Source organism: Marmota flaviventris, chromosome 5 (assembly GCF_047511675.1).
Source record: "Marmota flaviventris isolate mMarFla1 chromosome 5, mMarFla1.hap1, whole genome shotgun sequence".
Lineage (NCBI taxonomy): Eukaryota > Metazoa > Chordata > Mammalia > Rodentia > Sciuridae > Marmota > Marmota flaviventris.
The window spans coordinates 53,712,161-53,727,364 of record NC_092502.1 but is presented as its reverse complement, the minus strand read 5'-3'; the positions used below and the strand labels follow the sequence as shown (position 1 = coordinate 53,727,364).

The window sequence follows — 15,204 nt, the reverse complement described above, 5'->3', positions numbered from 1 at the left end:
AATTACAAAGCTAATATTGTCAGTTCTCATCACAGAATAGACTTAGTATAAAAGATTTTCAATTACAATCAAGTTAACAACTATAAAATTGTAGAATGAAATGTGCAACAAGTGACAGAAACAAATAGAAAGTACAACTGCTTCTTCAGAGATAAGATTTCCTTCTGCCCAGCCTAAATCAAGAGCATATTTCTCTAAAGTGTGATAGCCTGAAGACAGAGACAGAGAATGAATCCAGAAGTACCTTAAACTTCCCTAGGGTTAACAGCATAGTTTTTTCCATGGAGATCATAGCTATATTACTTGAACAAGAAAGAACAGCTCTATATATACTGAGGATTGCATTCACTGAAAAATGAGGCTCCCCTAAGTCATTCTCTAACAAATCTACACCAATAAAAATATTATATTTACAATTATGTTATTGTTATGATATTGCAAGTATACAACCTAACAAACTCTCTGAGTTAAACATACACTTGACATATGCCCCAACAACTCCAATTCTAGGAATTTATCCAAGAGACCATGAAAACTTAAGCTCACCAAAACCTACACACAAATGTTTATGGTAGTTTTATTTGGAATCACCACAAACTGGAAACAAGTGCTAAAACAGTGATGGGAAAAACATTCTGAGATACATCCACACAATGGAATATTACTCAGCAATAAAGAGACTGACTGACACATGCATAATATGGATGAATCTCAAAAGTTTTACATTATTTAAAAGAAGTCAGATTCATAGGGCTACACACCCTGACATTAATCATATGGTTTAAGCTAGCCATAAGTATAATATGCACTAAGCAGAATTTCAGGGCAGACTTATTTCTGGCAGAGATAAAATTATAGGAAGAAAAACAGATCAGTGGTCTTTAGGAACTAGGAGTAGGAGTAGGAGTAGGATTTGACTACAAAGCCTAAGGGAATTCAGGGGAATGGTGATGGAGCTGTTTTGTATCTTGATTATGGGAAGAGTGAATTTTAGTGTGTGTAAACTTAAAAGCAGAACTAAGAAAAAAGCTAATATAAAAATCTTAAAAACAAAATCATTATTAATAGAATTGCTCAAAAAAATGAATATTTCCTTTAACTAGATTTTCTGGCTAGCCAATATGCATTTAATTTCAACTTCTATCATTTAACATTTGTCTATAAAAATGTTTCTACTTTTAAGCCTAAATATCTTAAGTCAGATTCTTGTATTTATTATTTCATTTAAATTGGGGTCAATTTACCTGCTTGAGATCTGTCTCATACAATTGTGACAATGCAAACTAAACTGGTTTGGAAGGAACTTGGTGCCTCAGGAGGCATTTAATCAAAGTTCTTCCATATTTAAATTCTCCTAATAAAAAAGATGAAATAATTAATCCATTCATCCAACAAATACATGACCATTGAAGGCCTACCATATGCTAAACACAGGAAATACAAATAGCAAACAAGACAAGCACAATCCCTGACATTAATCATATGGTTTAAACCAGCCATAAGTATAATATGCATTAAAAAGAATTTCAGGGCAGACTTATTTCTGTTACCTTTCCAATAAACTGGAAATTTTTCTGATACAGAATACCATAATTTGAAGTTCTTTTCTTGAGCAATACTAATTGGGGTAGAGAAGGAGAGAAAAGGGTGGGGGCAGGGGTGGAACGTATTGGAAAGCAAATAGGAACTAAAAGCTTAAAATGGAAAAAAAAAAAAAAAAAAAAAAAGCCAGAAGAATAGGTGTAAAGATTTTTGCAATGAAGTCTTAAAAACAAAATAAGGAAGTTCACAGAAACTAAAACAGAAGCATTACAACCACGCCCCTGCTTCTTTCTGTTATTAAAAAAAAAAGGGGGGGGGGAAGCCAAGATATGTTTTAAAAAGGTGGGGGGGGGCGGGGTTCCCTGAAGGTGCTGTAGCATGTACAAAGATAAAATTATATAACTGAAGGACTAAAGACAGCATTTGAAGACTACTCAGTTATGCCAAAATTACCTGAAACATTTTCCATCTTAAACATCCTAATTACACTGTGCTTCTGAGACCACAGTGGGGCCCACAAATTCAGTGCTAACAACTTAATGTCAGGAAAAAAATGGAAAAGCTTTCAATAACTGTTAAAGAAACTAACACAGATGAAAGTAAAATGCCTCTTGATATGTATATAATTACAAGAAAACAAACAAAATTACTAGCATCTTATTAAAATTGTCACAGAGAAGTAAGATGCTAAGTAGTTTCTATTGAGGGGTACATGCAAATTAATGCAAGTACACAGTTTCCCAAAGTTTTTACAATCAAACATGTCTTGGAATTCAGAAAGTCTGGGGATTTTTGATAGATGATAATATGCGTATATACTCAGTGAAGGCTGGGATGAAACAGAGAAGTCTGGGACAATGCATTATAATCAAAATTTGGTATTTTTGCAGTAAAACCTACAAATACATGAAAGCAAGACAACAGTTCAGAATAGATTTCATGGAAAAAATTGATTTGTGTCAAGTATACCAAAAAATCTAGATGCTGGGATTATTAATAAGAAATTATGGTCCTATAGAATAGAACTCATTATTTTTATCATGTGCTGATTTTATTGTGCTGTTTTGGTAAACTCAAAATAATCTAAAAGTTTTCCACAGGTTCATTAATAACATGTTCTCCAAATCTTACACAAAGTTAAATTTATAAACCACATGTTTCTTCTCAGGAAACTTTCAGAAAGCTAACCCTTGCAATCTGTAGAACTCCCAAATCCGAATTTGCCACCATTCAAAAAATATTTCTTAAGTTGAATTGAACATATTGAATTAATCATAAAATGGCTTGCTCCCATTTTGTCAGAGGAAAAATGCTATAACTGGTAGGGATGTTCCTGACCCAGGAAACAGCACCAAATGAGTCACAAAAAGGATCTCGATTTGTCATAAATGTCAAAATAAACCTACAAAACTCTATTATCATGGTGTATTTATATGTATACATTTACTGACTATACATAATATAGACAATATACAATAAGCAACACAATATACTATTTCTGAAGTAAAATATTTCCACTTAAGAAAAAAAGAGACAGGTCCTCATCAACAATGGTATAAAAAAAGTAAAGCAGAAGTGCAATTCTAGTAAATAACCATTAAAGTTTCCTCTGTCCTGATGTTTCATGAAAAACAAAATTCAACTGAATCACTAAATATGATACAGAGCTTAAAATAAATAACTTTTAATTAGCAAAAAATTCTTGCTTCCTTGTAATTTAGAGTAACTTTAAAGATAAGTTTTTATTACTTAGGTCTCAAGATTTCCAGGGGCACCGAATTGATGCCTTGATTTATTTATTTATTTTTAAAGAGAGAGAACTTTTTAATACTTATTTTTTAGTTTTTCAGTGGACACAACATCGTTATTTTATTTTTATGTGGTGCTGAGGATCAAACCCAGCGCTCCACACATGCCAGGCCAGCACGTTACCGCTTGAGCCACATCCCCAGCCCAATGCCTTGATTTATTCTTAAAAAAATTTCCTTTTAGCAAACTTTCCAAACCTTAGAAATGGTCAAACTATGCCTACCAAAAATTGATAATGTACAATGAAAATAGCAGCCTCACTAAGGATGCAAAGTTAAAAAAAAAAAAACTATGAGAAATGTCACTTCTTACCCTAGTCCTCTAGCTACTACATGCATTTTTTTCTGTCACCTTTACACCTCATCCCAGATTTAAAGATAGCTTAAAAATAAAAGGAAGTCTTTTTTAAAAGAAAGAGAGAAAGAAAGAAAGAATAGTTACAAGTTGTATATAGAGAGAAGAAGAAATCAGTAATCAGTAATTTTCAACCCTGCAGTAAACTGTAATAATTTCCAGAAATCTTAAAATTTACCAATGTGCTGGCCCTATCCCCAGATTCAAATATAAATTAGCATGAGTAGGTTCCACCGTCTCTCAAACCTTTCTCTTTTCTCATCTATTAAGAAAGTGTTGGCATTCCCAAGCCCATACACAAGACTGCAACGGCTATCTTTAAAACTGCCCATTTTCTTCAATTCCTTGTTGTCACAAGCATATATATATATATATATATATATATATATATATATATATATATATATATACACATATACATATACCTGTACATACATACACATATACACACACCATATTTTGATTGGAAATTTTTAAATTAATCCATATAGTAAAGTTCATTTTTATTTATTTGATATTCGCATTCCCAAATACTCAGGATTTTTTTCTTCAGTCTTCAGAACACAACCCTCACTAATAATAACCTATTAAGATAAATAGCAAAGCGTGTGATAATAAACAAATACACAATACAAATTCCAGCTAATCAACATTTAATTGATGATCAGAAAATATTCAAAAGAATAATTTTAAAGAATTTATTATATTTTGATACTTTATTAACCACAGACATTTGCAGAATCTCAATTGTATAAAGATATATTAGCTACAATAAGTCCTGGCACTAATATGGCAGAAAAAAAAATCAATAAGTAATCTACCAATTTCTTCAATGAAAATTGGTATCACAAGATTCCACATCTTTAAGATTTACATTTTTGGGGTGAAGTAAGTCTTACTGTTTTCCAATCCTTGTAATAAACGTAAAAAATAAAATTTTTATAAAAATTTACATTTACTTATCAGGGTTTTTTTTAATGTCACCTACAACTGATACCTCCAAGTTTCATTTCCAAAATGATGCCAGGCTACTTTTGTAATAAAGTAAAATACCATAGCCATATATTTGCACATCATAAAACTAACAAGAATACCATGAATTATCTGTTTTTCTCCATTACATTACATATTTGCCTACTACTTGAAAGTACATTATTCATTGCTAGAATAAGTATTTCACAGAAACAGAAAATAAACATGACATAGACTGGGTGTCAGGGGAGAAAAATTTTTTTTCACTTCCCTTTTACCAAAGGAAATTTTGAATATAATCTTAACTCTAATATATCACATTCTAATACACTCCTTTGAGTACTACCTGAAGTCAAAACCAAGTAAGTTTAAAAGAAAAAAAAAAAAAAACACAACTTATAATTTCAAAATATTCAGAAATTCACTACTTTTATAATACCCAAAAGTATCACACAACCTATTTCAATCTAAAACTTTAAGGTAAATAATTTTAATAAATTCAATTTTCAGAATAAATAAAATTACAAAGTATCAATGCATTAAATGAGCATTTTATTCAATGTATTATTCAGTGAAAGCAAACTATATGTTTTAGTGTAATTTGGTAGAAAACATACCCCCCAAAGAATCTATTTTCTTTCCTCAAAAAATCTACATTATTATTTTTTCTGTTAGTAGAAAAAAATGTATAAGCATAGCTGAAAATCCAAATACAGAGAGACACAAAAAGTTTGAAAGCAACAAATCATCCCAAATCTCCCCATTTATAAATAACTATCATTAACATAAATATTCTTCCAGAAAATGGATTTACTCTATATATTTATAACCATACACATATATATATATATGCATGTGTATATTTCTTTCCTTTACATATGTTGAAGGTAAAAGAATGTTCAAGATAATTTTCTTTAAAGTAAAAATATAAAAATTGGTCTTAGCTCATTCTGCTTTTGCCATTTCATTAAAGCAGGTCAGATTTGAGATTTTTTTTTTTACTTTAGTTTTATTTTTTTATTTATTTATTTTTATTAGCTACACATGACATTACAATGATCTTGGCAGCAGAACAGACATTATGATTGCTGTATGTATATAGGTGACTGTATGACCAATGTGATTCTGCAATCTGTACAATCAGAAAAATAAGAAATTATACCCCAATTGATTCAAATGTATGAATTGCCAAGATCAGATTTGAGATTATTTAGTGTGTGTTTCTCTATATTGTTATTGTTGTTCTCCACTTGAGGGGAGATGAAAATCTGTTTGCTTGTTTCTCTTTGAAAGAAAAAAAAAAAGAAAAAGGAAAAAAAAAAACCTCTAGCTCTAGCTCAATATTTTCTAAGCCTGAGAACACAGGTATCTGTACTAAAATTGGTTGGCCAACTGATTTACATAGGAGCCCATGATTCTGAGCAAATTTGCAATGTAGACAGCAATACGTTTATGGACTCCCACTTCTTGATCAGAAAGTACACTACACTAGCAATTAGCACGCAAGAGTTCCAATAATCAAATGTGTTATTTGAGCATTTCATTCAACCTTCCTATAATTCACCTCAATTCCAAAATTCTGTGTTCCTCCTATGCCTCCTGAATCCTCTACTAAATTTTGGGGCTCTCAAAATAGATAAAAACCATCCTTTCCTATCTTACTGAGACTCCTTAATTTCAAATTTATCTGAAGACAACCTCTCATTTCCTCAATATACTTGTTGTTCCTCACTTTGTATGAGGAACAAAGTAATTTAATGAGATCAAAGATGTGGGCAATTTTTCAACAAGGAGGGCAGATAGCAACTCTGAAAAAAAATGAAACAAGTTTATATCTACAAACTTTTATTTTAAATTAAAATAATTTATGAATTCCAGGGAGGGGGAATGTATAATCCTACAATTTAGATAATCTATTTTATTGACTCAAAGTCTATTAAAAAGCTAGCACTGTTTTTAGCTCTGAAAATATTCAGACCTGGGCATATTTAAGATACCAATATGGAATTAGCTTTCTACCAGTTACCTTTCATCCATTATATCAAAACAACACTTTAGAGTTCAAAGTGTATTCATATGCATTATTTATTTTCAATCTCAAAACAAATAGATATAATGGTCACTATTGATTACCTAACATCCATTTCTCCCACATTATTCCTTCTCACACTACTTTTAAAATATCCTCCTTCTACCATGTAATTCAGGGAAATGTGACAACATCACCAATTACAGGGGATATATCCTGATTAGTAGAAACAAGCCTATCTCCCTTGTCATAACTGGTCAATAAAATATAAAGGGAAAAATTATACTGGTAGGCTTCTGCAGAAGATTTCCTCACTTTTGCAAAAACAGAGAGAGAGAGAGAGATAGTAAAAAAGACACAGATGGACATAAAAGGAAAAACACTATGCCTTCCTCTGGTCAATGGATTCTAAATGGGATCTTGCTGCCAGTCTAAGGAAGAATCCAATGAACAGAACAGCAGAGCCAAGAAAAACAGGCAGACCACAACTCTGAAGCCTCTCACCTCTCACTCTACCTCTTTATTTCAATGTTCCATTTTAGTAACTACTGCATTTCACCCATTGTAGTGTTGTGAAACCCAGATAAAAGCATGTTCCACATACCTCTCCTTCCCCATCCTGGACCTCCTTTTTCAACTCTGAGTTCTCCTTTCCACTTGGGCTAAGCTAGACAAATCAGGAGGAAGCTACTGTAAGCTATTAGACCAGCATGCTTTTCACAGAGCTCCAGTTGTCCTGATACATAACAAAGATATGGCATTTTCTCTTTCAAAAACAATCTCCTCTACCAATTTTACCCCAGAAGTCCCTGCCTAGGTTAAGGAGATATCAGAATTATTGAAAGGCTCTTCCCCAATGCTGATGCTGTATAAAAGCTGATATACCATATGAAATCAGATCAGGGACCATATTAGAAAATATATGCAAATCAGACTGATCACTTAACCAGATAATTCACTCTAAGGAAGAAATCTCTGGTAGATTCAATAATAACAGAATCTATTACTTTTTCAAAAGAAGATACTAATAAACAAATCTCTAAGTGTAAACTAGGAGTGTAAACTAAGAAAGATGATACTTTTGGAGACACTTCTTTAATAAATTATTAACTAAGAATTCTTAAGTTAGTGTTAAAAGGAAGTCTTTTAAAAATCTACACACCCTAAACATTTTATTGCTACTAAAATAAAATAAGGTACATTCACAAAGTAATCTTATAATACAGAGCCAAGATCTCCTCTTCAAGTACCAATCTACTGGAAGGAAGTTGTTTTACTTTTCTTGCAAAATCCACACCCATAGTACATCACCTGTGATTTCCAGCTTCCATTTCTTAAATATGGAAAGACATCTTAAAAACACTTGAATAGCAATTTTATTGGAGCATCTTTTTAGATTATTTGGTTTTCTTTTTCCCGATCATTTAAAATTATGTCACCCTCGCCTATTTTCATTATAGTTGATTTTAGCTATTCACCTGTTTTCAAAACAACCAATTGATTCTGATACAAACACCTTTACGCCTTCAGAGTTTGCTGAACAATATTTCATTACACTATTTAATAATATCAATTGTAATTGCCACTAACAGTTTGTTGAGTACAAACACAAATCATTCTTGATAAATACATAATAACTAATGGGAATAAATTTTCAAGAGCAAACCCAGAGAGTAGTTTACTGCCACTCAATATAGCATAATCTCCAATCAGTTTTTTGGTTTTTGGTTTTGTTTTTTGGTACGAGGGGGGTTGAACCCAGTGGTGCTTACCACTGAGCAACATCCCCAGCCCTGTTTTATATATATATTTTACTTAGAGACAGGGCTTCAATAAATTGCTGAGGTTGGCTTTGAACTCAATATCCTCCTGCCTCACCCTCCCAACCCGCTGGGATTACAGGCATGCGCCACCTTGCGACATCAATCAGTTCATTCTATAGAGAGAAATAAAAGTATCATTTAATCTCATGAATGGGTTAAAGAGAGTTCAGCTAAGAGACCTTCTCCTATAATGGATGAGTCTTTGGTTATTCTACCTACCAATCAACCCTCCTAACAATTCACATACATCAGCAACTTCTGAAATGAAGGAAGGAAGATGTAAAAAGCATCATATTTTTGGCACTTTATATGAATCTTCCGAATCTTGACAAAGAACATAATGGCAGAGTCAGTCTCTCAATAATCTGCCTCTGCTCACTCAAAATGTAGCTATCAGCTAAAGAAAATACTTTCAGATAACACTAAGTCATCTAAATAAATGCAATACATTTGAGCTCAGCTTCAAATCTAATATTACTAGAGGGAAAAAAGCATTAAAATTTAAAAAAAAATAATATCATGAGATTTTATTTAATTCCATTGAATTATAAAAAACGTGGACATGATCAAGTCATAAATTTTCATTAAATTTACTTATAACTATATAATACATCATTAGGGAAGAAAATGACTAAAAAGTATGTCTCATCTCCCAAATGCACACTTTAAGTTCATTGGTAAGAATTCCAAAATGATAAAGAATGGAAGGAGAAAATATAATCAATCTCTTAATAAAGAACAAATGAGTGTGTGGCCTCCTCGGGTCCCATAATAGGAGGGAACTTCAAACAAGAACAACTTTAAGATTCCAACTTTGAGAAGGGAACTATAAAAAGCAGCTTCTACTATGATTCTAAAAGTTATTTACCCTCCACACGTATCTCTCTCATTCTGTATCTCTCTCCTTTCATATTTTCTGAGTAGTTAGAGGCCCTCCAAAGTCACTTCACATTAGTGGATAATATATACTTGATTTCTACATATCCCAAGTATGGTTCTTTTCTACAGACTATCATAGGAGTATGTTCTGAGATAGTTTAAGTTACTGGAACCATACTACAGAATCTCTACAATTAGGAAAAGACAGATACCCTTAAAATTACCACTTCCAAGAAATTATATTTTGACAAACCAATAGATATACTAACAGTATCAAGTAATACCACAAAGTACCAACTGCTTCAGAAACAAACCAGTTTAAGATATAAAGTCAGGAGGAAAGAAAGAAAGAAAAAGAGAATTCAAATATTCATTCTGCTACTCCCAAGCTGTGTCTTCAACAGGTTCAATTCTAAAAAACTACTTCCTACTCTCAAAAATGGGAGTTATACTATGCAACTTAGAGCTCTTAACTGTATCATTTATGGTCTCAACACAAAGCCTGGATTAAAACACACTGTAACAGGTGTTACTATTTTTCAGAGAAGTTTAAGGTAATACAAATTCAGTTACAATGTAAATCCGTTTTTAATGCTAAGAGGGAAAATCCAAAGAACTTCCTCTGAATCTGACTCTAAATAAATTCAGAAACTGGTGTTGCAAGGGTGGTATTTTTCTAAGCATTCCTTTGATAATGATTAAGTTTGGGATTCAATTATTTTAGGGTCATCTTATATTTAAGATGACTAAAAACCTCATATATGTTTACCTGGAACTGTGGCAGTTTCTCATTTTATCATCCCACTGTTACAGTTAATAGTTTTCTTGTATAGATTTTTTACATTTCATTCTATCCATAATAAATCTCACTTTCAAATGTACTAACAGTGCTAGAACTACCCAATGACCTATATTTTGCTAGTTAATATTTCAGTATTCCCTCTATTCAGCTGATACACTATTTTGGAAGCCCTTCAAAATTAAGCTATCACTGGGCCGGGAAGGAGGCGGGGCGTGTATATGAAAAAGAAAAAACATAATAATGGTGTATTCCCACCATGGAGACTGCAGGATGGATCAGAGGGGACACCGAGAGTAACTAAAGAGCTTCCCATTTCTTTCTGAGTCACATTTTTACAATCTGGATTTATTTCACATAGAACCAATTATCAGATTACCAGACACACCCATATACAAATGCAAGTAAAGAAATATAAAAAACCATGCATAAATTTTTAGATAATACACATTTCTGCTTTCCTCCAGTAGCATGACTATTTTGTAGTTGACTATTTTGTTATAATTTTTTTTTTTTTTTTTTTGCTTTAACTTAAATAGCCTTATTGACCTAACTACTATCAGTATAGAACATATTCACAAAACATTCACGCCTTGAACTGACTCATTTTTAAATACAAGGCATTCTGGACTTCCATGGCCTGATCTCCACCTATTTTCATAGCTTCCTCTTCCACAGGACCTCCTGGTACAGCAACCTATGTCCAGCTCAACAGGTCTTATAACACCCAATCACATGCCTATGATCAGGCTGCTCTCCTGATCTAAAGGAATAATAAACACCCCCACCCCCCATTTTGCCTTTTAAAATATTTTAAGGTCCAGATGCAGTGTATTCATTCATTGTAATTCCCCAGTCAAAAATTTATCTATCTCTCTCTCTCTCTCTCTCTCTCTCTCTCTCTCTCACACACACACACACACACACACACACACATCACTCTTACATGTAGTAAAGGTGAGGGTTGAATTAAATTATTCCTTGATTCTAATCCCAGTACTTTATTTGAAGAAATAAAAGACTTTCATTTTGAAGATTTTGTTGATATATTGTTATTGCTTGCAAACTGAATGATGACCAAAATGTCAATAATTACATAATTCATAAATGTTAAGCTGACAAATAGCAGATCAATGAACAAAATAAATCATTGCTAAAATAATCTCTCAAAATCTCTGCAGAAAGTCTTATTTATTTATGTCAACAGTAAAACGAATCTCTCTCCCTTCTTCTAATAAAAACTACTCCTACCTGATGCATATCCTGGAATGCAAGCTCACTTAAAGCAAAAGTATCTGTACATTCTGTTAAGTATCCATGCCAAAACCACACAATGTATTTTATAACATCTTTCTTCCAATGTCTATAAACATAATTTTCATCTTTTGTGCAAACTATAAAGGCCATAACAAAAATATGAAGATAATTTATCTGAACTCAGGAAACAGCTGGAGCAAAGTTTGGAGATAATATAAAATACTAAGCACATTCAAAGAAAAAAGTTACTGAGAATGTCACATATCAGATCTGATTTGTGTGTGTGTGTGTGTGAAAAAATGTTTTCTTAAACCAGTCTCACATCTTTATAATTCTAAATTATTCTTATAATAATTTGTGTGATATTTTCCTTCCACGATGTATTTATATATGGGAAACTTCAATATTCTTCAAAGAGGGGCTGGGGATGTGGCTCAAGCGGTAGCGCGCTCACCTGGCATGCGTGCGGCCCGGGTTCGATCCTCAGCACCACATACCAAAAAAACAAAGATGTTGTGTCCGCCGAAAAATAAATATTAAATTCTCTCTCACACACACACACACACTCTCTCTTTAAAAAAAAAAAAAAAAAAAAAAAATTCTTCAAAGAAACACATATGACTTTAAAATTGGGGGGGGGTTATTTCATTAAGTATTCCATTTTATAGTTTAACATCTCTTTTTTTAATTTTTTTTTTTTTAGTTGTAGATGGACACAATACCTATATTTTATGGTGCACATGCTAGAAGGGCACTCTACCACTGAGCCACAACCCCAGCCCTGCAATATCTCTTACTATCTATAATCAAGTCACTAACAATCACAAGAAATAATTACAAGAGTAAAAGAAGTAAACGGCTTATTTTCTTAATTTATCAAAAATAAGCAGGTTTTTCGTTTTCCATTTTTATGTATAAGTTATTACCCAACTTAAAGAGGGCCACTGGCTGAACAACCTGGGCACTCATCACAACAGAGTTAAAACTAATTCGCACAGTGTAGCAACAGTAGCTGTCTCCCACACAGACTGACTCTCGCCCATTAACTTTTCATTCTTTCCTGAAGCCTGAGGTGGGAGAACTGGAATGATCATGACACAGGCCTAACTACCCCCACCCCACAAGCACACACACACACACATTTCCATCACCACACTGCTGACAACAAATGTGGGGATGTAGACCCACAGAAACGACTCTTCTGTGTGCCTCTTCCCCTGCATGAGGAATAAACAAACAAACCAGCCCCGTAACAGTAACCAACAGTAATTTTGTTGCCTTTTGACTAATGCCTTGGTTAAGTTTGGAGCTAAGTCGAAAGCTCAATCAAATAGGTAAATCCCTGCCCCCTCCTTTAAAACAAACACCCCCCCACGGGAAGTTTATCCCCGAACTGAATGCTGGCCTCTGCTACCTCCTTCCCCAGATCCTTGTCTTCCTCTTATCCAAAGCCCCCATTCCGAAGGTACTTCTGTGGGCACAGCAAGCAGCACCGGGGACTGCATTCACCTCCTCAAAACCCCTTCTAAAAGAAGCCTCCACCTAAAGCCAGCTCGCCCACCTCCCAGGCGTCTCCGCACGCGCCGCACCACTCGGGCAACTTTTGCACCTAGCCCGGCCCCGCCGCCCGCGGGCCCCTCGGCACCCTCATCCCGCGGCCGCGGCCGCGGCCCCTCCGGCCCGCGCCTCCGCGCCGCCCGCCCGGGTCCTCGCCTACTCTTCCCGCGCCCCCGCCCGCGGCGCCGCCCCCGCCGCAGCCCTCCCCAGCCTGCCCAGGACCCCAGCCCACTCAGCCCCACCCGGGAGGCAGGAACCCGCGGCCGCGCCGAGCCTGCAACCGGGCCGGGCCAGCCAGCCGAGCACCGAGGAGGGGGCTTTACCTCAGAGGCGCGGCTGCGAGTGGCGGGGTCGGTCCCGGGCGCGGGCGGCGCCCCCACTCCGATAGTCAGCGGCGACCGGGGCAGCTGCGACGGCACATCACACCCGCCGGCGGCCGGAGAAGGAAAGCAAGCCACGCAGGGAGGGATCGAGCGAGGTAGGGGGGAAAGAACGAGCGAGGGAGGTAAGGCAGCTCGGCCCGGCTCGGACTAGGTCTCAGCACTACTGCCAGTGCTTCCTACCGCCGCCGCTGGCCGGAGAGTCGCCGCCCGGGCCGCTGCTGTCGCCACCGATGCAGTCGGGAATGAATGCACAGCGGCACCTCACTTATCCGGAGGTCAAACATCCTTCTGCCTCGAGCATCCGGATCGGCGCCGGACCCGGAAGTGAACACATGGAAAAAAAATTAAAAAGGAAAGCGTCTCTCTAGCGGTGGCGGCCCCCCGAGCTGCCCGCATCAGCGAATAGAGCCGAGTAGAGCCGAAGATTTCACCGAAGTGCTAGGATTGGTCAGATCGCCGACCGGAAGGGAGGCAGCGTACTCATTGGCTGGCAAGCTTTATAAAACCTAAACCACTGCCTGTCTCCACCTTCGCGCGAGCGGTGCGTAGCGAGAATGAGGAGCTGTAGTAGATGCGAGCATGTTTTTGTGCTTCAGACCGTGAGCACTCCTGTGGTTTAGAAGACCTACTAAAAATTGAACAAGCGAAAAAGCCTTAAGGGCGCCTTTGTGCCAAATCAGGTACCAAGGCTTTTTCAGGTGTGCCGAGACAGCCCTCCAGATGCCAGAGAATCTTAGGGCCAGGAAATGAAGGATGACATCACTGGGTTGACATTTTCTCCCACTTCTTTCTGACCCCAGTGCCATATTAGGGGTTCAGCTGCTTAGAAAAATGAATTGCGGCTTCCATTTCCTCTCATTTGCTGTCTCTAAATTAGAGATACTTTGTGAATTGAAGTAGTCCTCTGAACTATTGAGTGTGGTAGGTATTATGGTGATTTTCAAATAAACCTAGAGTTCCCAGAGGCTGGTCAGAAGTCATCAAGATATAGAGCACAAAGTGAAACTTATGTTTTCTCACTTTACTTTCCAGTCCACTTTGTCCACATACAAAGAGCTGATTACATTCCTTCCTCCTTTGTAGTTGGAATGGAGATATGTCATATTGAAAGGCCCCTATAGAAATTGACCCATCAAGAAGGCATTGCAGAGAACTCTAAAACTATAATTTTCTAAATTGTCAGTCTTTCTATCACATATGTTTGAAATTCTTTCAAAAATTAGGCATTATGGTCTGTGCAAAGCAAAAGCATGGCCTGGTGCTATGTTTAAAGATGTGAATTTGTTTATCAAACATTGTTATACTCTTGATACACTCAATATAACAGAAGACTTGTGTTTTGTGTATATGTTTTGCTCCTCCTTTCTCTCAAAGGCTCCAGTGAAACAAACGCATGTTAAAATAATTGAGGATTTATCTTTCCTGTCCCTGCTTTGAAAAACTGATTAGATTGTTAATGTATGGAAAGATGCCAGGGTGTTTTGTTGTTTTTGTTGTTGTTTGTTTTTTATGTTTTATAGTATAACCGTTAATTTTTTACCCTTGTCTCCTCACATTCTTCCCCAGACTAAAAGTTAAGAACTGGCTGGTATCACCACTTGTAGAAGAGCAATGATAAGAGAGCACTGCTTCATGCTTAACACACCATCTTTGTATAAGAGATTTAGAAGTAGGCAAGAGGACTGCTGGGTGTTAGAGTGCTTGCTTAGCATGTGCAAGGCCCTGGAGTTGCTCCTACCACGAGTTGCTCCTACCACTGGGGGGGGGGGGGGGGGGGGCTCAGATTTATACATGTTCAGA

At 36.0% G+C, this 15,204-nt stretch overlaps 1 protein-coding gene across 10 annotated transcripts in view; it reads right to left on the bottom strand.

The window, feature by feature from the left end:
• Csnk1g3 (casein kinase 1 gamma 3) overlaps positions 1–13,799 on the bottom strand; it is a 108,766-nt gene extending 94,967 nt beyond the window's left edge. For 3 of the 10 annotated variants that reach the window (XM_027949304.3, XM_071612214.1, XM_071612213.1), the window contains exon 1: positions 13,345–13,799. The gene's annotated coding sequence lies outside the window, so the exon portion shown is untranslated. The remainder of the gene's footprint in view (positions 1–13,344) is intronic. The other 7 variants (XM_071612215.1, XM_071612216.1, XM_071612218.1 and 4 more) reach the window with 4 other exon arrangements.
• Positions 13,800–15,204: the final 1,405 nt, after the last annotated feature.